Source organism: Eptatretus burgeri, chromosome 16 (genome assembly GCF_056783735.1).
Source record: "Eptatretus burgeri isolate ZD-2024b chromosome 16, Ebu_testis_v1, whole genome shotgun sequence".
Taxonomy (NCBI): domain Eukaryota; kingdom Metazoa; phylum Chordata; class Myxini; order Myxiniformes; family Myxinidae; genus Eptatretus; species Eptatretus burgeri.
This window is the reverse complement of record NC_140976.1, coordinates 10915142-10941411: the sequence shown is the minus strand read 5'-3', so window position 1 is coordinate 10941411 and position 26270 is coordinate 10915142. Positions and strand designations below refer to the sequence as shown.

Genomic DNA, 26270 nt, shown 5'->3' with positions numbered 1-26270 from the left:
AGGCAAGGGCTTTTGGTAAAACTTTTATAATTCATCACCTAACTATTATCCCAGCAAAAATGTATCTATGGATAGATAATGACCCTATAATCACTGTTATGAGGAAAAAATTCTAAGTTGTTCCATATTTTCAGGAGGGCTCCTATAGTTTCACCTTATTTTAGCTCGTTTTGGCCCAAAAGCAATTTTAGCTTCCTATAGAGTGAGAAATATGCATCCCAGAGGCTATCTGATGCCATAATTGAAAAAAATTGGATGTCAATTTGTAAATATTTGCAATATTAACTTTCTAGAAGAGTCCATTATAAAATTATAAGCCCCTGAAGTTGAAAAAAAATGCGTTTTTCACATTTGGCATTTTTAGGGCAAAATTTCAAAGGTCTCTAGAGATAGATATTTTTAAACTATGAGGAATTGAAAGCTAATGTTTTGCATGGTGGGTAGAGCCATATAGATCTACATTTAAGAATTTTTAGAGCAAAATCTGAGGAGGTGACCTGGGGAGGTTTTTGAAAATTAGGTGAGTTGGCACGGAATGACCCAAATTGACACTTGCGCTCTCAGTGTTGGGGAATATCGAGATTCAGACAAAATTTTGGCTTGTAGGAAATATAGATCATGCTCAGAAACCCAGACCCTGCCCATGTCCATTTTCTCAAGGCTGTGCTTGTGCGGTTCCCCTCAAATTTCCCCATCAAGGCGAAATTTTATTTTGATCAAGGAAGTGGTGCGGTTTTGGCAGAGATATTAATATCCCACCCCAAACTCGATAAGGGAGGGGTCTCCCCGACTACAAGCAAAGAACATTTGAGACACTCTCCTTCGTTGCAAACTTCACATCCAGGTGAGTATTTTCAAATTCCAAGGATTCTCAACACCACTTGTTCTCATCTCTTCCTGCTATATCTTTTGAGAGATTTATCCTGTGAAGTTGTTTGGTGAACTCAATATTATATCAGAGTTTCTCTCATTGGAAAGATATGTACAATATGTGTGACAGCAGATCATCATTGCAGGTGGAACGTTGAGGAATCGTGAAATAGGTATGTTGGGAACTCAGAATAATAGTGACATGAACATCGAAAAACCACAATCGGAGATTATTATTATTTTGGATTGCTTGATGTTTTCTGGGTTAATCGGATCAGTAAATGTGACTAAATTATCTCTTTTGTTTATTAGGGCTTCAAGCATGGCTGAAGCTCTATTGAAATCGTTAGTATTATTATTATTATTAAAGGCGTTTTTATGTTCTATTGACCGATTTTGTGGCGGATCTGGAGGGAAAACTGTTGGATGAAATTGAACGAAACTTAACACCATAATAACTCACCACCTGAAGTTTATACTATGAAACATTTGATGACGTAGGTCACGTGGTATGGCGGCCATATTGGATTTTATCCAAAACCTAAAAACATCTTCTTCTCCAGAAGGGATAATCTGACAGCCTCAATCTTTTGCACACATTTGCTAAGTTCCATGGGAATGTTAAGTTGTTAATTTGGTTGAAATCGTTATTTAATTTATGATTTAAAATGATGCCGATTCGCCTCATTAAATATGCAAAATATGCAAATGAGAGTTTAAAAAATTTAATGACACTTTTAGATCGGACATAAACAGGGGACTCCCAATATGTTTATACGATGCCTGTGTTTGACCCCAGTGAGGCCCCAGAGCCCCCCAAAGTTGAAAATGACCCATTTTTGAAATGTCATAAAATGAAAACAACGCTTGGAGGAAATTCAATGAAACTTATCCATTTAATAACTCTCCACCTGCAGTTTATACTTTGAAAATTTTGATGACGTGGGTCACGTGGTATGGTGGCCATATTGGATTTTCTCCAAAACCTAAAAACATCTTCTTCTCCAGAAGGGATAACCCGACAGCCTCAAGCTTTTGCAGGCATGTCCGATGTTCCATGGGAATGTTAAGTTGTTAATTTGTTCAAAATCGTCATTTAATTTATTTGATTTTAAATGATGCCGATTCGCCTCATTAAATATGCAAAATATGCAAATGAGAGATGAAAAAATTTAATGACAGATTTAGATAGGACATAAACAGGGGACTCCAAATATGTTTATACCATGTCTGGACTTGACCCCAGTGAGGCCCCAGAGCCCCCCAAAGTTTAAAATCACCCATTTTTGAAATGTCGTTGAATGAAAACAATGCTTTGATGAAATTCAATGAAACTTAACACCCTAATAACTCTCCACTTGATGTTTATACTTTGAAAATTTTGATGACGTAGGTCACGTGGTATGGCGGCCATATTGGATTTTCTCCAAAACCTAAAAACATCTTCTTCTCCAGAAGGGATAACCCGACAGCCTCAAGCTTTTGCACACATATCCGATATTCCATGGGAATGTTAAGTTGTTAATTTGGTCGAAATCGTTGCATAATTTATATGATTAAAATGATGCCGATTCGCCTCATTAAATATGCCAAATATGCAAATGAGAGTTGAAAAAATTTAATGACAGATTCTGATAGGTCTTGAAGAGGGGATTCCAAATATGTTTACACTATGTCTGTATTTTACCCCAGTGAGGCCCCAGAGCCCCCCAAAGTTGAAAATCACCCATTTTTTGACATGTCATAAAATGAAAACCAAAGAAGGTAGACAAAAAGTGACCACACATTCTGGAAGATATTTTAACGTTCTACAAGTTCGCCATTTACATTAATATGCAAATGTGGAGTTATTGGACTTTTTTGGGGACTTGAAAATTTGTCCAGCCTCGATTTGTCCAATGTGAAGTTTCTTTCTTTATCATGTATTGCTATGGGCTTTTCAATCCTTCATCGATATAACATGAGGGACCCCGTAGCTGGACCCCATTGCAGACTTGAACTAACTTTCTAACTCGGAAAACCCACATCATGTGACAGGGTGATAGTGTTGAAATTTGTTAAAATGAAGGCACGCCTTGAAGCCCGGGATTACTGGTTTACCAGTTTTAATTTAATTTTGTTTTCTTCTCCACCAGCAGGAAATGAAGTCCATTTGCTTCCTCCTCTGCCTGACACTGTACACAGTCAGCTCAGATGACTCTGCATGGAGCAAGTGGAAAATGGAGCATGGTGAGAGCAGTGCAGTGTAACTCACCTTGGACATGTGATATCTTCTTGGTGATTCAGCATAAAGTGGAAGTGGATTTATTGAGAACATAATCTTCCAATTACCCTCCTCCATAATCTTCACCACTTCTGTTTGTTTGTTTGTTTGTTTGACTGTGAGCAGGATATCTCAAAAGGTTATGGACAGATTCAGACGAAATTTGGTGAACAGATCAGGTGTGTGATAAAGACAAATTGATTAGATTTTGATGAAGATCCGAATCCAGACACTAGTATTTTAATAATGTTTTTAATGATCCTTCATCATTGAGAGATGGGAGCAAAAACGATATGTAACATTACATTTCAAAAAGTTGGGGACGGATTATGACAAAACTTGGTGGACAGGTTGGGAAGGTGACAAGAACAAGGCAATTAGATTTTAGCGAAGATCCAAAACCTGGATCCAGCCTATCAGTGGGATAGAAAATGTAAACTGTTCAGCCTGGTGGAGATATGCGCTCTGCTGAGTGCCCTAGCCCGTCCTCCGCTCAGCGGAATATGGGGTTTTGCAATCACTTATGTGTGCATCGGATCATATCAGAATCAGTTTTGGAGGGATATCATTGCTATCATTGGAGTGATAATAAATATTTAAATGTGTTATCGTTTTCTTCAATAACTGTGTCATTGTAAACACGTTTCGTTTGGACTGCAGTTAAACTTGCTTACTCTTTGTGTGGAATGCAGTAAAACCACATTGTGATCTCATTCTCACTGTTATCTTGGACATAAAATCATTTCAAACCCTCCATCTCAATGGCTTTTCTTTTTGCTTTCTTTTACACAGCTTGAGCTTCTTGTGCACAGTGAAACACTATCAGAGAGCATGTTGTGAAAGAAAGCCGGAGCACCAACACGAAAGCTGGATTGTTTCTCATTGTACTCACAAAACAAATTTATTTTGCCGGCATCATTAAAGGATATAAATATTCTGTATTCTGTCGTGCACCATAGATTAATTTGATCTCTCAGAAGGACTTTTCTTTCCTCCTCTTGCTCAGGTCACACAAACTAAACCACAATTTACGAAGTTGATTTTGAAGAGGTGTTGTTTTAAATTTTAGTCCGGATAAAAATGAAACTGATCAGTAATGAACTCTTCATCCTTTTCTCAGTTTTAGTTTTATTATTACATTCACAACACCGTATTTATAAATGGATAAAGTTTTGGCTTCTTTGGTGTTTGAGGTTTTTTGGTGTTTTTGTCACCTGGTTCGACGAACTTGTTCATATTCAGAACAATGTTGATGCAAACATGTAGTAAACACACTTTTTTTGCATTCTTTTGTTGAATTACACTGTACTTCAACCATGAGAGCACGCAAGCAGTGACAATCATACATTTGGTCTGAGTCCTGATAGTTTGATATCGCATGTTGGGGAATGGCATTCCACAGTACTGAAGTCAAGATGAAATTGCTTTTAATTTTATCAACTACCGGTTCTGGTTCTTGGACTATTGGTTCTGGTTCTTAAGCTGCTGTAGTGTCTCTCAGGGTCTCTGCCGACCTTCTCAAAGATAAGTTTCCCGGTCGTTTTTAGATCCTCGTGGAGGATCTCTAATTCTTACTCACGTTGTTGTTCTTCATCTTCTTCTTGTGGACTTTTTTGTTTCACAGCCTACAGTTTTCATCGAAACTTCCTGAAACTTGGCATATATATGTAAAAATACCCTGCGCAGACAGTAACCATCTCCGATTTTGAAAATTCCTCCGAGAAAAAAAAGTTATGACGTCAAAATATCTCCGCTAATGGAAATCGCCGAAAAAATTATCTCCGAACCTAGGCAAGCTTTTTGAATTCTGTTTGCGGGAATCGAACAGGGCATTAGCAGAGATGAATTAGCGCACATATGATACATCACTATGACATCATATCAATTTTTATGACGTCATTCCAATTTTTTGACATTTTTTTGTTTCACAACTCAGAGTTTTCATCGGTCTTCATGAAACTTGCCATGTATATGCAGAAAGCCCACGCGCAGGCAGTGACCATCTCCGATTTTGGAAATTCTTCCAAGAAAAAAAGTTGACGTCATAATAGCACCGCTAATGGAAATCGCCTAAACCATTATCTCCGAAACTAGTCAAGCTGTTTGAATTTTGTTTGCGGGAATCAAGCTGGGCATTAGCACAGATAACTTATCGCAAACTTGATACATCACAATGACGTCATATTCGTTTTTATGACGTCATCATTAAGAGGACGAGAATCTTAGCTCATTTGAGCTTGTTTTCCTCACAATCCCTCCACTCTTTCAATACCCTCTGTTTCATGTCTTAAAATATAACAAATAAATAAATTTCTACCTTTTCCCTTCTCACCTCATACCCAACGTAACCATGTGATTTCTTTACCTCCTCTTCTTCCTCCTTCCTCTTTTGCCAATCCATCATTTTCCTTCCACTTTTGCCAATGCACATTTACCATACACCTTAACGATCTGTTATTCAACCTTTCCTTCACTTCATCTTACCTCATCTTCAAAATAAAAATAAATTTATTCTATCTTTTCACTTCTCACCTTACCCCTCCCATCTTGCCCCTCATCCTACCTCCTCTCCACCCTCTTCACTGTCTGCTGCTTTGGTATCAGCTCCATCTCTGGTGTCCCAGACTGTGTGGTGTTTTAACATCTGTGGGCTCCGTTCTAACCTAACAGATATCTCACTCTCTCAATCAGTACACACCTCAACGTCTCAAACATGCTCTTTATTTCCTTCCATCACACCTCTCCCTCTTACCAACCCCTCAAATATTGTGCCTCCCCCTGCCCGCTCCCTTCTTCACCATACCACGACCAAGTCTCATCCTTCCCCTTGCCCCCCTGCCCCTTGCCATGCCTGCTCTCATCGTCTCGCTTCCCTCTCACCTCTCCCTCTCAAAGCAACTTTCACTCTCCCCCCCCCCTCCAAGCTTCCCTCTCACCTTTCTCAAAAACTCCCCCTTCACCCTTCTCACTCAACTATCCTCTCTCACCCTTCTCCCTCCAATCTCCCCCTCACTCCCCCTTCTCAAAGTTATCCCCCCCCCCTCACATCCACAAAGCTGCCTCCTTCCCCCGCCCTCTCTTCCAACTCATTCCTCCACCTCCTCCAATCTTCAACTTCCCTCTGCCCCCTCTCTTATCACTCCCCACTGTGCCTCATCACATCTCACCGAGCCTTTTCTCCTCCCCATCCCCATTTCTCCTCCTCCCCAAATTAAACTGCATTAAATCAGACTTTTTTCCACCTTTATTTACGCATCGTAACCCACAACTTCCAAAGGAAAAACAAATTCGACAAATTTGAGAAAATTGATTAAAAATACAAAACTATAATATCTTGGTTGGATAACCGTCCACCCCCGTTATAATAGCAATTATAAATTAGCTGAGGAAAAACCAATTACCTTCAAAATCACACACCAAGTTAATTGGCCTCCATCTGTGTTACATTGTAGTGATTCTGATTCTTTCATACAGTCAAGACAATCATTAACAAATGGAAGTCGTATGGTATCACCAAGACCCTGCCGAGATCAGGCTTTCCCTCCAAACTGGATGACCAAACAAGGAGGATACCGATCAGAGAGGCCACCAAGAGGCCAATGGCAACTTTGAGAGAGCCAAAGACCGGTCACTGTGTGCAGGTGACAATAATATCCCAAGCACTCCACAAATCTGGCCTGTACGGTAGGGTGGCAAAAAGGAAGCCATTACTTCCATCATCCCCCATCCAAAACCTCGATCTTTTCTACCCTCGTTAATCCACCCAAAACCCACCTCCTTCAAATTCCCTGCTTTTCTTCCTGAAAGTCCCTGTAGTGTCCATCTTGTATTCTCCATGTTCCCCACCCCATCCCTCTCCCTTCCACACATCTCCTAATGTCTCTGTTCCCCCACTGTTTTGTGCTTCCCTCTGTTGCCCCTCTTGTTTCTCGCTCCCTTTGTTATATGTTCTGTGTGTTAGCTCTTCTACGAGCCTCGACATTGTATACAAAAAACACACAAACAACTAGTATCGACTGGTTGCCATGTGAATTAAAGAACTTGCTTGAGGAATGAATGCTTCCTTGTGTGCAGGAAAGAAGTATGAAGACAAAGAAGCGGAAACATATCGCCGGCTCATCTGGGAGTTTAACTTGGAGAAAATTGAGAGGCACAATGCCTTGGCCGATCGTGGTGTGCACAGCTTCCACTTGGGAATGAATCACTACGGAGACCTGGTGTGGGATGGGATCTCTCTACACTGCTTTAGAGACTTTTTCTGAGCATAATTTACAACGCAATTTACTTGTTATTATTATTTCTCATGAAAAAACCCATCCTTATAGATGGGTTAATTCCCACAGAATTGGCATGTTTTCGTATGACTTGAGACACCCGCCCCCACCGAGAGCGACGCTATGCCATACATTTTTACATAGAGATAATTGTGGTCCTCTCCCCACCTCGAAACCCCGAGACTATGAATTTGGTTTACCACCGAAAACCTTCCCGTGCACAACCCCAAGTACAACCACTAGTTCTCAACTCATCCCATCCAGCTGTGCAGGAGTACATACAAGTCAAACACAGAAACAAGCAAACAAACAAGAAATATGTGTGGCACAATATTTGCTTGATCCAAATAAATAATAGTTGACATGGAAACAGCAATTTGGTAATTTCTATAATTTGACCTTTCATGTGTTTACTATGAATGATTGTTATGCAAAACAAATTTGGTTGATGCATTTTGTAATTGTTGACAAAAAAGTGTTTTACATGTTTCTGATGGCCTTTGACTAGTTTTGACCAAATTTTACTCACATATACTATACATCTATCTATAATTCCAGCAAAGTGTGTGTGTGTGTGTGTGTGTGTGTGTGTGTGTGTGTGTGTGTGTGTGTGTGTGTGTGTGTGTGTGTGTGTGTGTGTGTGTGTGACCGCTGTTTCTCGACAACCCCTGGTTCGATCTAATTGAAACTTGCCAGCTATATTGCTGGGGAGCTGAGTATGTGCCTTTTTCAAGGTTTGATATTAATCGGACAAGTGCTTCTCAAGTTATGGCCATTTATTTACCAACCAATGACAAGACACGTTGCTGCGTAGGCATGGCCGATGGGGGAAGAGATTCTCAGCCGTGTTCCCCATTACGGGTTACAACGTACGGACTTCCTCATAGGGATGACTTCGTGTATTCTAATCATTTCTCGATTTCTTATGCGCATTTATAGATAAACACAATGCCCCAATCCAGTCGTCATTTATGAGAGCGAAGGAACGGACTGTGTGTTTGTTTGAAAGATGGTTTTTTTTTTTTGCACGTACGTTTTTTTCTCTCTCTCTCTCTCTTCTCTTCTTTTTGTGTTTTTCCTTGTGATGACATTGCGAAAAGGCAAAATACGTTGGCGCTAATTGAATAATTGGCCATTAAAACTAAATTGCGAATAATCGTAACTGCGATATGCAAACTTCCGGACAGTGAGGACTTAACTTCCGGATTTCCGGATAGTGACAACTTATTATATTCTTTCTCGATTTTTTTCTCGATTTATCGACTTACTCTATTCTTTCTTTCTCGATTTCTGTACTTTCTCGACTTTTTTTTTTAACACAATGCCCCAATCCAGTCGTCGTTTACGACAGCGAAGGAACAGCCTGTGGTTGTTTGAAAGTTTTTTGTTTTTTAGGGGTTTGCACATACGGCCACGCACGTATGGGCACGTGAGAGTGAAGGAACGGCCTGTGTGTTTGTTTGAAAGTTTTTTTGTTTTTTTGGGGTTTGCACATACGGTCACGCACGTACGGGCACGCGAGAGCAAAGGAACGGCCTGTGTGGTTGTTTCTGGCAAGCGGTTTTAAAGTTTTTTTTTTGTTGTTTTTTTTTTGCACGTACAGCCACGCACGTATGTGCCTGCACTAGTATGTATAAATAAGCTGCTTAAGTTTCAGTTTGATATCTTGAAAAATTATTGAGGTAAGGTAATAACAAATTCAGAAAAAGTCCATTCGATTTTTATGGGGGTGAAATCGTTGGCATGGAAACTGTTGGTTAAAACGATTGTTTTGATTTTTGGTGAACCAATTCTGTGACCCAATATGCAAATGATTTTCAAATTTCAAACTAGTAGGATGAAAATTGATGATTTTATAGGACCTTGAGCTTTGACCTTTTGACCTTAAACAATAGGCTCCCATGACCCATTGTGCAAACTCTGTTCAAATTTAAAGTCAACCGGATTAAAATTGATGATTCTACGCAACATTAACCTTTGACCTCTGAAATAATATGTTTCGAGGTTTTGATAGGTGAACCAATTCAGTGATCCAATATGCAAATTTTAGGCCTGGTTGTGGTCACTTCTCTTTGTCCTCTGAGAGATCTGCTTCCAAAAAGCTAAGTAATCATTCTGGATTTGTCTGTGATGTCATAAATTTTATGTTCTCAGTTTGTGTTGATTGCTGTTCATACGAAGTGGTTACTCCTGTGTACTTTTTCATGCTCGTTCTATTTATTTATTTTTGTATACCTTGTCGAGGCTCATATGAGAGCTAACACACAACGCACAGCAAGGGGGGGGGGGGGTGGGAAGGACAAAACAGTGGGGAAAAGAGATATCAGGAGATCTGTGGAAGGGAGAGGGATCGGACGGTGAACACGGGGTAGACAAGATGGACATTACAGGGACTTCATTCTCCTTCATTCCCCATCCATTCTTCTTTTCAATATCCCCAAACCTTATAAAACGTTTCTTCCTTTAAAAGCTTTTAATAACGTTAGAAAAAAAACCGCTTCAAAAATGTCTTTTAAAATGCCTTAATCTCCTTACTACTCTATTCGAAACAACCCATTCATTCTTCTTCATCAAAATCTCTTCCTTTTCTTTTTCACAAGGCTTATTTCTCAAAACCACTTCATTCCTAAACACTTTGTTCATCCAGCCTCATCTTGTCATCCACATGACAATACATTTCACTTCACATCCATTCATGGTGTCAAACCCCTCCATGTCAGTGCCCTTCCACCCCCTATCTGCTTCTCCCTTTTTACACCCCCTTCTGCTTCCCCCTCGTTACATCCCCACTCAGCTTCCCCTCGCCCCACAACCCCCAGTTTCGCCTCAGTCCCGCACCCTCCAAGCTTTGCCCCGGCCCCACACCCTCCAAGATTTCCCCCACCCCGTTCCCTCACCATGCTCCTTTTCACATTCCTGCTCCCTACCAGCAACCCCTCCTCTCCTGTCCCTAACTTTGTGGACCTCAAGCACTTGAAGCCCCTGCTTCTACCTGAGAGATCTCTCAATCCAGGCCGCTGCCAATAAACCAGACATCACCTGAAGTTTTTGTCTTCACCTGAAGTGAAACGTCAACTTCAGCCGCCTCGTGCAGTCCACTGTAAGGACTTGGGAGAACGAGAGGTGTGAGTGCAGATAGATTAGTGACTGCAAAGAGGCCAAGGGTAAAAGGTTGCAAGAATCTGGGCTGTACCTCAGTGAAATATCGCGGTGTTGTATTGAGTATCTCGGTCAGTATTGAGGAACTGAGCACTCCGGTGGACCCTGCAGTTCTGGATCATCCTCCAGCGACCATCAATGAGCACATGGTCAATCTCCTTTGCCACACCGCCAGCGTTGGAATATCAAGTCCAGCGATGAGCTTGTGGGCGCTGAAACCATGAACCGGCCACCCTAAGTCCATGACTTCTTGCAAAGTCACCCTAAGTCCATAACTTGGTGTTATTCTGATTCACAGTTCCAGACCCATGGGGACCAACACACGTCTCATAACCATCGCTATCAGTTCCAGTCGATGCATTGAAATCCCCCAAGACCAGAAGAGTATCTTGCCTGGAGCACTGATCAACCACAGACTCGAGCTTGGCATAGAATGCATCCTTCACGGTGAGATCACTCGCCTCAGTCGGAGCATAAACAGAGACCAGGGAAATGACACCCAAGGAGTGACAAAAGTCCCATAATACGCTCGTTGACTGGTGTTACCTCAATTATCATTGTACCCAGCTTCAACAACTCCTGGGGCATGGTAACCATCAGAGCGACCAGACCAATAGTCGGTGTAACCACCCGCCATGATCTCACTGCAATCCGGCCTCCGAACCTCAGAGAGTGCTGCAATACAGATGTACAAAAACACTTGAGCTCAGATGATAACAGAGACAGGTGATCATCCTCTCTTAGGGATACGACATTCCAGGCACCCACTCGAAGGGACCACCTCAGGTTAACCCAAGGAGACCGCCATCTGGTGGACGACACATCAGCACCACTCCGACACACTCTCCCACAATCTGACCCAGGAATGTTACCCCGTGGTTTCCCTCCTGTCATCAAAGAGTGGGGGTCCCGAAGGCTTTGCCCCAATCCCGTCATCCGGTGAGCTGGCATGCGAAGGTCAGCTGTGCAGGCGGTATTCCCAAGGAGTGGGTTTTCAGATTTTGTTGTGGTTTTTGTTTGTGTTGTGGAGTGAATGGTTTTACGGTGGCCGGAGTGCAAATCCTGCCACCAACCTCCTTATTAAAAGTAATCCAACTGCAGGAGGACGTCCGCAGATTCAGTTGGGCACTCGATATGGATGGCCGTTGGCTCACAAGGAGCTCCTCCGCCCTTTGACAGGTTTTGTTTTTCATCCTGCTGGGTGTCCATATCATACATCCTGCTCACCACGAAACTTGGTGGGGGAGGCGGTTGTGTCTCCGACAACCCGACCATGGAACAGGTTAGTATAGGTTTACATGGTACCTGTAGCAGGTCACAGATCTAATTTGACCTGACCTGACAAAATGTGATCGTGATTTTATATCCAACCCCCTGAGACCTCAATACAATTTAGACCCTTTACACCCTTCAGACAGATGAGACAGCTTCGACCCTTGACCATTTAGACCTCTTGGAGCTTTTTACATTACAAGTAAATTAAAAAAAATATATATATATATCACCAATATTACAAATAAATTTGTACACAAGAAATGTTTGTATTATGATTGATGTAAATCATGACAGCACAGCAAATCTGTGAAACGATGTGTGGAGAAGCGACCATAGCAAGCTGATCCACGCTAATCTATATTATATAGCAGGAGTGTCCGTCTGTCCGCCCATCCGTCCCTGAACTACTCGCTCAGTTTTAAGACGAGCCCCGCCAAACCTTCGGTGGAATATTTTGGGGTTCCAGATATCCTAAGATGAGCGGTTTCGTAAATACCTCGATGCAATGATGATTTTGAGTTTCCACCCGGACGACCCCGCTTTTATCTATTCTAACGTGGGTGGGAGGTTTCATAAATTTCTCAACCCAGTTAGGATTTTAATTTTCGATCCGTATGAAGTGTTTTCTGTCTGTCCTTTCTCACCGGCAGATTCGTCTGCATTGGTTGTCTCGGGAGAACGGAGTCTATATTTGTTTCCCTCACGAATGTTTGCATGAAGAGTTTATGTTCGTTTCCCTTACGAGTGTTTGTATTTTGTTATATTAATGGTGTAGTATTAATTTGTGATTGGGATGATGCTGTTTGGAATGAAAATAATACAGAGATTGAGTTGAAAGCAGAATGAGAAAAAACTACGTGAGGGTTTCCACCCGTAACATTCGCGGTTTCGCCATTTACATCCACTTTACTTTTGTTGGAGTCAGCTGCAGTAAGTTTTTTTTTTCTCCAAGTTCTTCACTAACCGGCTGTCCATGCCTGACGTTCGACTGAAGGTGGCACAAGAATATGGAATTTATTGGTGCAAACTTCTTTTTTTTTGTGATGTCGGCCCCCTCTCATGCACGGGTACCTCGCTCGTCCTGGCTCACAACAGTCGTCTTGATGCTTCACTAAAGTGTAAACAACCTGATCTTGATCAGGTGACAGATCTTGTTGTACGATAACAACCAAGTAACTTGTGCAGATTTCACCATTTTCCAAAGCAATTCTTCCTGGTGGCAAAACAAGCAAAGTTGGAGGGAAATTCCTAATTTTGTTGTTGTCCAAAGGTGATGGCACAAAGGCACACAATGTATTGTTTTTTTTGTGTGAAACGATTTCATCCCTTTCCGTTTTCACTCCTCACTACCCTTTCCCATAGCTTCCCGAAGAATTTCGCAGACGATTTACTGGCTGCTATCTCAACGACACGAGGACCAAATCCCACATGATGTTTGAGGCAAAAGTGACTGGACCTCCTCCAAAATCTGTGAACTGGACAAGTCGAGGTTACGTGACCCGCGTGCGCAACCAGGGTGATTGTGGTTCCTGCTGGGCCTTCAGCTCAGTACGTGAGGATTGACACGCATCATGTATACATTTAGAGCCTTCGGCCATTCTACAACAATGTGATAACAAGAAGTAGTCATTGTATTAACTTTAAATTATAAGAACATAAGCAAAACCTATGCAATCATACTGTAGTAATAAGTGTGACAACTATGATTTTAGAATATCAGGAGGGTGCTGAGGAAGTAGTGCTTGCATTCTGTAGAAATCTGCAATATTGCATGCATTTCATATTAAATATTGCATTTCGTTCGTTACCTTCATACAGAAAGAAGATGTTGTGGCATAAGAAATTTAAAATGTTCAAAAGCTATTGAGATTTATTTGAGGATAGTTTAGAAAGGACAGGGGGTTTTGTATCCAATGTCGAGGCTCGTGAGGAGCGAGAACATAAAACAGATCTGGACGTAAAACAGAACAAGAGGAACAGCAGAAAGAGAGGGTAGAAACACAGCAACAGTTGGGTTGAGGGACAAAATGGAGGAAGATTTGGACAAATAAGGGATGTGGGCCATCTCATTCTAATTTGGAAGCATCAGGATCTGACATGACAGATGCAAGCCAGCCAGGGAGACAATCGAGATCTCAGTTAAATGTCAAGGACCGGGCCAGATGCCTGTTCTACAAAAATAAGTCCCACAAAATAGTGATGCAAATGCTGAAAGTTACCACATTTGAATTATTTGTCAGTCAATTGAGCATGCAGCAGAAACTCAAGGTGATGAAGACCTGCTGCATGTGCTCCATGGTGTGGGCAATGACCTGATGGCTGCAAAAGCCAAATATCACAAGGTATGCTTTTCAAACTACACTAGCAAAACAAACATCAAGCATCGAGATTTTCAGGACTGAAAGATGAAGACAAATGTGTGAGTGCTTTTTATGAACTGGTTAACGATCTTAAACCTGAATTAGAAGCTGGCAAGGCACATGATATGGACATCCATCACAATAAATACAAGTCTCTTCTTGGGGTACAAGGCAGCCACATACACAAAGCAGCATTTAAAGCTCAGCGTGATGAGGCATTTTGAAGAAGAGGTAGTGTTCCACCACCCCCACATAAAATCACAACAAGAACTGGTGTATCGCAGTTCCATCTTTCTGCAGGATGTTCTGAATGTATATTTTAAACAAGCATCTCACTCATCTGAACCCAGTGCCTCGACATGTGATGAAAAATATTGCGATCAGACAGAATGCACCAGGCTTTTGTACCACAATGCGATGTTGATCAGAAGTGATATTGCTCATTGTCATGGAATCTGTGTTAAACCTATAAACACCACAGATTTGAATCTTGTCTCAGCCAAAACGATTATTCTAGACAGTCTATATTGGTTCCCGCATTGGGTTATTTCCACCGATGAGAGTGATGATGCTCCAGAATGCAGAAATCAGTCGGACGAGAGAAGGATCCTCATGGTTTCACAAGATCTTTCGCATTGCTCGTCACACGCAAGAGTCAAGACCCCCCAAGTACACAAGTCTTGCCATGGCAGTACGCCGCATAACTGGATCAAAATAACTGATGACTTTACGAAACAGAATGGGCCATTCTGTTTGTTGTAAATCATGACAGCAGTCAATCCTATGATAGCACCTCTATCCTATGACGAGATAGAGGCCATTGATACTGGACTATGAAAGGAGATTCTGGCGAAGTCAGAAGAACGGGGTTGTCATTCCATCTATCATCTCTCCTGGTGCCATCAAGATTTGTGTAGCAGCAGAGCAAACCTGTTGTGCATTTTGTGATACAAGCACCAAATTTGGCATAAATGTACATTAATATGTTGCGAACATCTTCAGATATTGGGCCACTTGAAATTCTCTCTTTATGTCCGCCATATTGGATTTCAAAATGGCCGCTGTACTGTACTGAATTGGGAGATGCTTAGCAGGCAGACACGAAGCGGAGGAACAGTCGAGCCGGGCTGTGTTGCACGAGTGCGAGCCAGGGCGTACTGTGCCCGCGGCTCTCCTTTATTCCGTACGCGGTACACTCACGAGCCGGCCGACTCCAGTATTACTACGACGCCTCAGACGGCGTGCACACCTCATATCCCTCGCCGAACCCCACGGCCACTCCTCCACCATCACGCCCATCATGCATCATCATCATGCCCCTCCCCGTGAGCATGGCTACACCACACTCCTCCCTCCTAAAAGTATGATTATTAAATGATCAGTATTATAAGAAGCATGCAGAACACGAAGGATTTCGTATAATAATCATGGAAATAAAATGAAAATAACAAAGTATAATAGCACACCACATCATATAATGTGTCGATGCGAGCGAGTGGAGCAGCAAAGGTCAGGGTCTGACCGCGTTACCGATATGAAGCAGCAAAATGAGAAGCACAGCGGCATTATGCAGCAAAAACGCCCCCCCAGGCGGCCCATGCTGACATGATCCTGGCCAAGGTCGTAACGACCTCTCGAGCTAACCTCCTCCGGCCCCATCAAACGCCTCCGGCCCACTCCCCCCAGGCAGACCCGACGTAGATAAACACCCCGAGGCCGGCAGCCCGCTATCTGGAAGCCGTGGCGCCAGCCTTAGACCTTGGCCGGGGGCGCTGAACAGCGCCGCTGGCTGCATGCATTTAATGCGCCAAAACAACTCACGCACCACCATCAGTCGAGACGCCAACGCCCGTCCCAACGGCCTTGAGCGAACACAGCGAGTTGTGCTCGCAATCAGAGGTGGAGGTAACGCAGACCAGGGCACCAGTCTTGGTTCCGAGTCGATCTCCGAGACCCACACGGCCGCTAGACGGGAGCAACTCCACTTAAACCACACTGCAATCATAGGCTCGTTATAAATCATTACGAATAACATTCGAAGCATCGTAAATTCATTTTTCCGTACAGCGCGCTTTTTTGATAAAATCCCAGCACATGACAAAGCAATTACCTGCGGCCTGGAGCAACTGGAGGCTAACAAACCTTCTTTATTCGCCCCCACATCACATTGACCATAATCCAACTCCCATTGACTGATCTCCGCCACATCCACTTTTATATGAGAACTGCTGGCATTTATTTCAACAACGTTAAACTGCATCACTAGAGCAAGGAAAAGCACATATGCCATGAACAACAACCCACAACCCGCATCACGAGTCCGCTTCTTGGTTGTCGACTTGATGCTGCGACTCGCGACTCCCTTTAACGCCACGGGCCCACCGCCACCTGTTGAAACTGCCTGAACCACACCGATGCGCATTGCCTCACGAACCTTGCCACAGCGCGGGAACTCATCGCGAACGAAGCGCGGGAACTCATCGCGAGAGCTGATATGGCTCTCGCCGCTCCTGGAGCGCACATCATCGCCGCAGGCAGCAACGAACGGTCGCTCCCGCTGCATCGACGCGGCCCCCGCCGCCAGAGCCTCGCCCTCGGTATTCGACGAAGGTCTCGAAGAGAGCACTGGCACATCTGGAGGCACGAACCGGAACCCGTTCCGACCCAAAAGGGTCCGGCTCGCCGAGCCCGGCTCCTGCTCCGGCTCGCCGGCATCATCATGCCCCGGCTGCAGGCTGATCTCCAGGTCACTGGGGTCCTGCTGCGGTGCCCCTTCGCTCCCGGTGCGATCGTGCTGCGGTGCCCCTTCGCTCCCGGTGCGACCGTGCTGCGGTGCCCCTTCGCTCCCGGTGCGACCGTGCTGCGGTGCCCCTTCGCTCCCGGTGCGACCGTGCTGCGGTGCGCGCTCTCGTCCCGCACCGCTAGGCGTGCGAGCACCCTGCGGCACTTGAGCCATCGCGCGGACTTGCGCGGTCACCGGTGTCTGCTCGACAGACGAGACAGTCGCGATCGCCGAGTCGAATGTGATGTCGGTCAATGGCTGCTCGCAGACCAGAAATAAAATGATCTCTGAACCGTGCCGGATGCTCCTCTGCCGTGAATTTGCACGGCACAGCCGAATGCGATGCGCGGCCAGCACGAGTGGACTCCACCCGACACCCGATCCGTGCCTCGCCCCCTTCCCCCCCCCCCCCCTGCCACTGATCTTGTCATTTCCGGATCAATCGCAAGCAGGTTTCGACGCGGGACGGAAGGATCGCCTCGCACACCGCCATCTATGACCGTAACAATGGGCGATGACCCTCGGCCCACACACCGTAGACGACCTCGAGAGCCCAGACCGCCGTCCGAGTGATTGCATTGCCACGCTCGCCCACGACCCGCGCCGCAGACCGTGCGCATGGCCGTGCGTGCCTGGCCCATCGCGATGACCCCTAGACCATCTGCTGTGTCCCGACCATCGAGACCTCGGACATTCTCCAGAGCTTGCGCGACGTCCAACGCCGCGTTCGAGCCGAAACGCGTATCCTCGACAAAACGAACAAGAAAATGAACCAAATGAACGAACGTTGCCCACTCGACGTGGCCGAAGTCGATTCCGACGAAGGCGGGCACACGTACGTTTGCCATGCACCGACTCTTTGCCATGTTCGCGCCGGCGAGACCTTTGGCTCCGTAGGCTGGAACCGCACGGGTCATTTGCCGCCCTTACACACGCCGATTCGAAGATCCTCATTCGCCAACTGTGCTGTACTGAAATGGGAGATGCTTAGCAGGCAGACACGAAGCGGAGGAACAGTCGAGCCGGGCTGTGTTGCACGAGTGCGAGCCAGGGCGTACTGTGCCCGCGGCTCCCCTTTATTCCGTACGCGGTACACTCACGAGCCGGCCGACTCCAGTATTACTACGACGCCTCAGACGGCGTGCACACCTCATATCCCTCGCCGAACCCCACGGCCACTCCTCCACCATCACGCCCACCATGCATCATCATCATGCCCCTCCCCGTGAGCATGGCTACACCACAGCCGCCACTTGAAATCTACATTTGCTATTATCTCTGGACGTAATGTAGCTATTGACTCGATTCTGGTATCGAAATGTATGTTTTGGGGGGCAAGGAATCCAATGGTACCATTTTCAACTTAATATTATCTATCACAGTCTGTTATATAATTTTATTTGGAAATTAATCTCGGCAAATATTGGATTCAACACAATACTTTGAAAAGAATGTCTTAGGTATAATACTGACATGCTACATGGTCTAGTATTTCAGGCTAGGTGTACTGGTATCTGAGGCTAGGTATATACCGGTACTGAAGATACGTGTAGATAAACAGTGTCATGTTAACAAGTTCAGCATTGCCACAAGTACATGTATGTTGTTGACTCATCGTCATGTGCAGTCCCCTTCACACACACAGAGGGCTGTGCACTGAAGGGCAGCCTTTTTGCACTTGCAGCGCCTCACACACCCTTTCTTGCACTTGCAAGAAACCAGCTCAATGCAGCTGTGAGCTGCCTCAGTTAGCCTGGTCCAGTAAGGTGTGTATTGTCCTTCTCCAGTCCTTGACCAACCCCAGTTGGTTGGTGGAGGGAGCTCTGGTGCTGGCAGCAGTATCTGACCCCACACACGTCCACCTTGATACACTGCCCTCTTGACATGTTCCTCCAGAGCTGCCTTCATTGGAGGGATGAGCTGCACATTGTTCTTGCTTGCGAAGAGTTTCCTCCTGGCCTTGTCAATGTCTGTGCATTTGCTGGTTCGATCATACAACAGGATCCCGAATCTCTCGATGATGCGCATTGCATCGTCTGGTATGTCACGAGGTGCAGAGGACAGCAGCAGCAGCGCCTCAGTGAGTTCTGGCAGTACCGTCCAGACTGCCCACGCAGTCTTCTTGCCATGTCTATGAAAACTAGACACAGTGTCGCATCCAGTTAGAGCGTAGAACATTGGCAGTGCACGAGCCTTCTCTCGTCCCAATCCAGCTGCTATTTTGTGTGCTGCTCGGTATCGGAAACTCTGGCCTGTTCCGAATGACAGCCACAGTTTTTCTTCTGGTTGCAACTCCTGTGCCAGGGACACTGCCAGCACCACAACATCGGTGTCTACAGTCCGGATGAGTATTGCATGGTGTCCATGCTGGACTGCGTGAGATGCATGCAGCAACATCCGACTGTCAGCTTCTTCATGGTTACATGGGGCGAGTGAGGTCAGATCTGGCAGTAGTGGCTTGCTGAGCACTGCCTCTCCATCAGTAATGGCGAGTTGCTTGTCCTCCTGGTCAAACCATTCCATGAGAGCTGCTGAGAGGAACCTGAACAGCTCGGTCTTGTTGCTGTCCACTCGCAGGAAGTTCTGCCAGTTTCCTGGTATGGCTGCGGCAGCCACCACACGTCTCTGCACACCTTGTCCCCGCTTTGCACGTGTACTACCTTTCAGTGAATCAGCAAGGTAAGTATCCCAGACCAGATCCAGGCGTGACACTGTTTGCAGCTTCGTGGACATATATGGGATGAAGATCTGTTGTGCATACTCTTCAAAGGTCTTTGATGCAGCCGGCTTCAGCATCTGGACGATGGCTGCTCCATCAAGCACAATACAGGTCGTGACAGGAGTCTCTGTCTTTGCGTCGGAGACTTCTTCCAAGCATGTGAGGAGATCACTCTTGGTACCAGTGCAGAGGCTTCCACCATCAGACAATGCAGGAGGACATGCCTGATTCTCGTGACAAAAGAACTCCTCAAGGTTTCCATCCCTCGTCTGGCAGCCAATGTACAGGCGTGCGAAGAGTTCACGGTCATTCTTGATGGAGGCGAGCTGTTGCTGACCTATGCTCTGGCTTCTTGGAGTGGAAGTGCTGAACACCTTCAGCTTGTTTCGAGGAATGGGTGCGTCCACTGCCTTTGTTCTGTCCAACAGACACTCTCTGGTGAAAGCCTAGAACTGCTCTTGGACAATCCTCTTGGCATTCATCACGGTCTTCACAGCAGCAGGATCTGCGATCTCCTGTGTCCAGTTTGACTACATCCTGACTCTCCTCCTCGAATGGGTTGCCCATCTCCTCTATGACACCGACGAGAGAGCGAACATCTTTCACAAATGAGGCCTGTACACTTGGCGTCTGATCATGATGACGTGTGTCTGCTGTTTGCCATCTCCAGTGTTGGTTCCCATTCTAGAATTTTTCGATCACCCTGGCAACTTCTGGTCCCGCAACCATCCAGCGACGTAGGGCACTAGGGTTGTCAGTGAGCCCAACTGCTCCACCGTCTCCTTTTGCAAGTGCAAAAAGGCTGCCCTTCAGTGCACAGCCCTCTGTGTGTGTGAAGGGGACTGCACATGACGACGAGTCAACAACATACATGTACTTGTGGCAATGCTGAACTTGTTAACATGACACTGTTTATCTACACGTATCTTCAGTACCGGTATATACCTAGCCTCAGATACCAGTACACCTAGCCTCAAATACTAGACCATGTAGCATGTCAGTATTATACCTAAGACATTTACAGAACTAAGACATTCTTTTCAAAGTATTGTGTTGAATCCAATATTTGCCTAGATTCATTTCCAAACAAAATTATATAACAGACTGTGATGGATAATAGTAAGTTGAAAATGGTACCATTGGATTCCTTGCCCCCAAAAACATACATCTAGATACCATAATCAAGTCAATCGCTGCATTACGTCCAGAGTTAATAGCAAATGTAGATTTCAAGTGGCGGCCATTTTGAAATCCGATATGGCGGACATAAAGAGAGAATTTCAAGTGGCCCAATATCTGAAAATGTTCGCAACATATTAATGTACATTTGTGCCAAATTTGGTGCTTGTATCACAAAATGCACAATTCTTTTGAATATTTGGGCTAAGCCGCCCCACTAGATGATCTATCATTTATCGTAGGTTTAAACATGTAACAACCTGATTAATTTATGACCAATCCAATCATGATGTAGCATTGTGTTCTGTTCCGTTTGCCCTTCATTTATGTCAGATTGCCAGCAATGTTGCAAAAAATATTGTATTAAATAACACCAGGATGACATCATCGCCCCCATTTCAGACACTTTTTGAGAATCAACCCCGACCAGACATTGGCCTGGAGAAAAAATGTTATACCACAATCTGGAGTGACACCCACCCTATAAGTGTTCCGGAAGGGTTGCCCCAACAGAATATACCACCAAACCTTGTATGTTGTCTGGGTTGAGCGAGACCTTTTTTTCACAGGTTTTGCGCCTGGACCATATGAAGGCGATTTGTAATATATATATATATATATATATATATATATATATATATATATATATATATATATATATATATATATATATATATATATATATATATATATATATATATATATATACATACACCTTGTTTAAGTCGATAATTCAATTTAAATAAAGGTTTAAAGGAGGTTTAGGGGCATATAAATAAAATAATTCCGGGTTTTACCACCGTTTTACACAGTGTATATCACCATGTCTAACATGTTACGTTAGTTCTTCGTACCTGTTGTTTGTGTCCTTTATGACGTCCTTAAAAACAGTAGGTTTCCTGTTTGGATTGATTTGCAATTCTATTTGACTGCCAGACAGGCGGACAGAGTAAAAAATATTGTTCTACTCTTCTTTGCGCATGTGAGATCGGGACAAAGTCAAAGTCAAAGTAAGGTAAAACGGCAAACTTGGCTTCCTATTCACATTCTCATTCCATCCATCCATTGGGACCATACTCTGTGCAGAGCGTTGGTGCTGCTGAAGCATACTCCTTGGCTAATGGACACAATCCTGGATGGGTCGCCACTCTGACACAGCATACCAGCATGCTGGTACTCATTTTGCCAACCTCAGAAGGATGACAGGCAGAGTCAACCCCACCTGGTATTAATTCAACAGCCAAGTGGGGTTTGAACCCAGGATCATAGGATCCCAAACCCACCACCCTAACCATTGAGCCAACACCAGGAATACATTCCGATTGGTGTTCAAAATATAACATTTAATTTAAATAGGCTGCTCCTCGATCATAAACTGATAAGACAGACGGATAGACAGGCATTAACCAGTTGCTTAACCTCGCTTTTCGCTTCACGTGCGTGGGGGAAAAAAAACCCTGAAAACCTCGAGAGGGATGGGCTTGGGACGGAGAGGGAAGATTAACGGGGGTAGAAGAGATCATGGTTTTGGATGAGTGAAAGGGTTGTTTCCATTGGAGAAGAGAATATCATAAATGTATTTCAGATATTAAAGACAGATTGACACAGCAGAGGCAAATAATTATTTTGGAGTATTGAGGTTAAACTGTGGGGTTAGTGGGATCAGGGCATGAAACCTAATATAAGGTCATAGCCTTGTGGTAAAGAAAAGGAAAAAAAAAAGCTAGAACAGAAATGATACAAGTATTTTATTTTTCTCATCAATAACTGGTCATGTGAACAATTTATTGACAAATCGAGCAGAGCATGGAGAGTCATCGAGTTTAAAAGGGAGTCAAGTATGTCCTTCGAGACAGAGAATAGAGGAATATAATATTTTTTGTTCATTATAAAAGATTACGTGATATTGTCTTGTAATACAGGACTATGCATTATACAGTATGCCTGGTGTTGGCTTAATTGTTATGGTGGTGGGCTTGGGATGCTCGGTTCTTGAGTTCAAATCCTGCTTGGCTGTTGAATTAATACCAGGTGGAGTTGACTCAGCCTGTCATTCTGAGGTTGGCAAAATGAGTGCCAGCTTGCTGGTATCCTGTGTCGGAGTGGTGACCCGTCCAGGATTGTGCCCAATAGCCCAGGAGACTGCTTAGGCAGCACCATTGCTCTGCACAGAGTGTGGTCCTAATGGATGGATGGATGGATGGATGGATAGATGGATGGATTATACAGTAGAAAATTACCAAAAGTATTTGAACAGTATACTCAAATTTGGGTTGGCCTGTTTGGTATTCCCAACTGAGTATGGCACTCATGATGTGATGATCATATGATGCTATGACAAGTACTATGTTGATTTGTCCATTGTCTCATATTATATCTTTTATAAAAAATAATTTAAGAACCTTTTTGACCTGTATCTGCACATTTTGCAACGCAGCATGGACTTTGTGACCTCTTAGACACCGTTGCACTTCGGCTTTGATGCAGTACTACAGTGAAGATCCCAACGTCTACATTTCTTGCTGTTCTGCTGGGTGTGTTAGGAAATGGGTCGAGGGCAACAGTGTTTAGAATATGCAGTGATGAGGATAAAGCTCCAATTTAAACCCAATCAAACCATCTGAAATGGTGTAATGTTGTGTCTGATATGAATTAACAACATTTTGTATCAAGTGCTTGTGGCAGGAACGACATTTTAGAAATTTTACAATCATGAATTTACAACCCTGGATAGTTTGTTAAAGTTTCAGTAGTTTTGGTAAACCTGGTGCAGATGGTTGTGATGAGTAAATTAGTCATCGAGTACAAGTGCTTGGGTTGCTCCTCTTCATAAACACTGTCCCTTTCTAATGCTTTCCCACTTCAATATGATTTTTGGTTTTGTTCCTATCTCATCTTTTCCTCTCTCCCATATACAGAAGGTAAATGATAAACCTTTATATAATCCTCTTTCTCATCAACAGCAATTTTTGAAATAAAAAACAAATTTGGACGTCAAAAGTTTACACTTGTAAACTGTAATCCGTCAGCCATTCCCTAATGTGTGGTGTTGCATTTTGGTGCTGCGTACAAGAGATACATCACCTGGAGTTGGGAATTAATTTTTATTTTTCTTTATTGAACATTTTCTGGCTGGACTAAACCTGAATACGATCGTCATCACTGTAAACCTCACCCACCCCCTCACCCCCTCCCACTCTCCCCCCTCCACCACCCACCACCACCTCCTATGTGTCTTGCCTGTTCCCATGCAGACTGGTGCTCTGTCGGGGCAGCATTTTGCAAAAACAGGGAATCTCATCGAGCTAAGTGAGCAGCAGTTGGTGGATTGTTCTACAGACTTTGGAAACAAGGGCTGCAATGGAGGATTCAGGCAAAGGGCTTTTGAATACATAAAATGGCAGGGGGGGATTGAGTCCGAAAGCTCCTACCCATATGAAGGTGAAGTAAGTGCAAGTCCAATGGTGTTATTATACACGAAGTTAATCACTTTTTTTTTCTCATGGTGAAATTGCAAACATTCATAAATTAAAATACCTCAAGCAGCACGAAGACGATAAACTCATGATTCTCTGTTTTCATTGAATACAAAATTATGCCAATATGAAATAGTCATCAATAAAACGAGAAGGAAAGATGGCAGACATTGCTAGAAATGGTAGTGTGGCCTTGATGCTTGGTAGAGGATTATCTTCTGCACAAGATAATCTGTCCAGTATAGACCTGTCTAGTATAGACTATACCTGTCTAGTATAGACTATACCTGTCTAGTATAGACGATATCTGTCCAGTATAGACCTGTCTAGTATAGACTATACCTGTCTAGTATAGACTATATCTGTTCAGTATAGACCTGTCTAGAATAGACAATACCTGTCTCGTATAGACTATATCTGTCCAGTATAGACCTTTCTAGTATAGACTATACCTGTCTAGTATAGACTATATCTGTCCAGTATAGACCTGTCTAGTATAGACTATACCTGTCCAGTATAGACCTGTCTAGTATAGACTATACCTGTCTAGTATAGAATATACCTGTCCAGTATAGACCTGTCTAGTATAGACTATACCTGTCTAGTATAGACCTGTCTAGTATAGACTATATCTGTCCAGTATAGACCTGTCTAGGATAGACTATACCTGTCTAGTATAGATGCTTCCCAGAATCCAAGGATCACCCGTCTGGTGTAGACACTCCCTCGAAGAAAAAAACAAAGCAAACCACATCTTGTACATTCCAAAAAAAAACATTGATTGACGACACGAGCTATAATCAACAGAAGATGGAAAAGTGCTGTGCAATCTGCCAATTAAAGACTCTGCTAGGTACAGACTGTTGGACAGATCATGAAGTCCTTGTGGCAAAACGACGAGTCATATTGAAAAAGTGTAAAAATCAAAAACTCCGACTTCATATGACCTTGAAAATGTATCTAACCAGTATGCAATAAAAGTTAAAAAAAAATACGTTTTGCAGAGTTGGATTTGGTTGACCGAATGCTCAACGAATTGTGGCAAGAGATTGAATACATTGTGAAAGAAGAGGCCAAAATCAACATCCTGAAAGCAATCAGAAAGATGAAGGCTAAATGGCTATTCGAAGAGACTATATATATATATATATATATATATATATATATATATATATATATATATATATATATATATATATATATATATATATATATATATATATATATGTATTGCAGACAGAAGAAGAGAGAAGAAAAGCAAACGTGCATGAAAAGGGGACATTATGCGGCAAAATGCCAACTTCCAATGATAAACTATGAAAGGCAGAGAAAAACTTCAAAGACACAAACATAGAGATAGAAAGTGACGAAAGAGCGGGAAAGAAAAAGAACAGATATTTTGAAAGATCAGAGACCACAGGAAGGTTTCGGACTGCGATTAGGGTCCTTAAGAGTGGAACACAAAGGGATCTCGTGAAAGAAAGATGGAAGGACGATACCAAAACTCTATACAAACGAGATGACAATATGATGGCAACCTTTGAAGAACGAGAATATGAGCAAGACCCAATAGTGCTGGAATGTGAGTGTCGAGAACGTAGAGCCTTGAAAGAGCCAGCAAATGGAAAAGCACCACGTGATGATGAAATTCCAATCTTACTCTTTCAGGTAGTTGGGAGGAGGCAATCAAAATTTTAACAACTATCTGTGCACAGACCTGGAGCCGAATTATATGGCCTAAAAGGTGGAAGTGGTCAGTCTACATTCCAATGCCAAAGAAAGGAGATCCAAGAGGATGTTCAAATAACCAAAACCATTGTTTTGGTTTCACATGCAATCAGCATGTTACGAAGATCATTCAACACAGAATACAAGATTTCATCACGTGAGGAATGCCAGTTGAGCAAGCAGGT

The 26270-nt window shown here is 43.6% G+C and overlaps 1 pseudogene across 1 annotated transcript in view; it reads left to right on the top strand.

Moving 5' to 3' along the window:
* The first annotated feature begins 768 nt into the window (after positions 1-768).
* The window catches only part of LOC147010508 (cathepsin K-like), a 36877-nt pseudogene continuing 11375 nt past the window's right edge, over positions 769-26270 (top strand). Inside the window, exons 1-6 of the transcript XR_015052229.1 lie at positions 769-844; positions 1017-1043; positions 3009-3099; positions 7208-7350; positions 13204-13389; positions 24136-24327. The product of XR_015052229.1 is annotated as a cathepsin K-like (transcript). The remainder of the gene's footprint in view (positions 845-1016; positions 1044-3008; positions 3100-7207; positions 7351-13203; positions 13390-24135; positions 24328-26270) is intronic.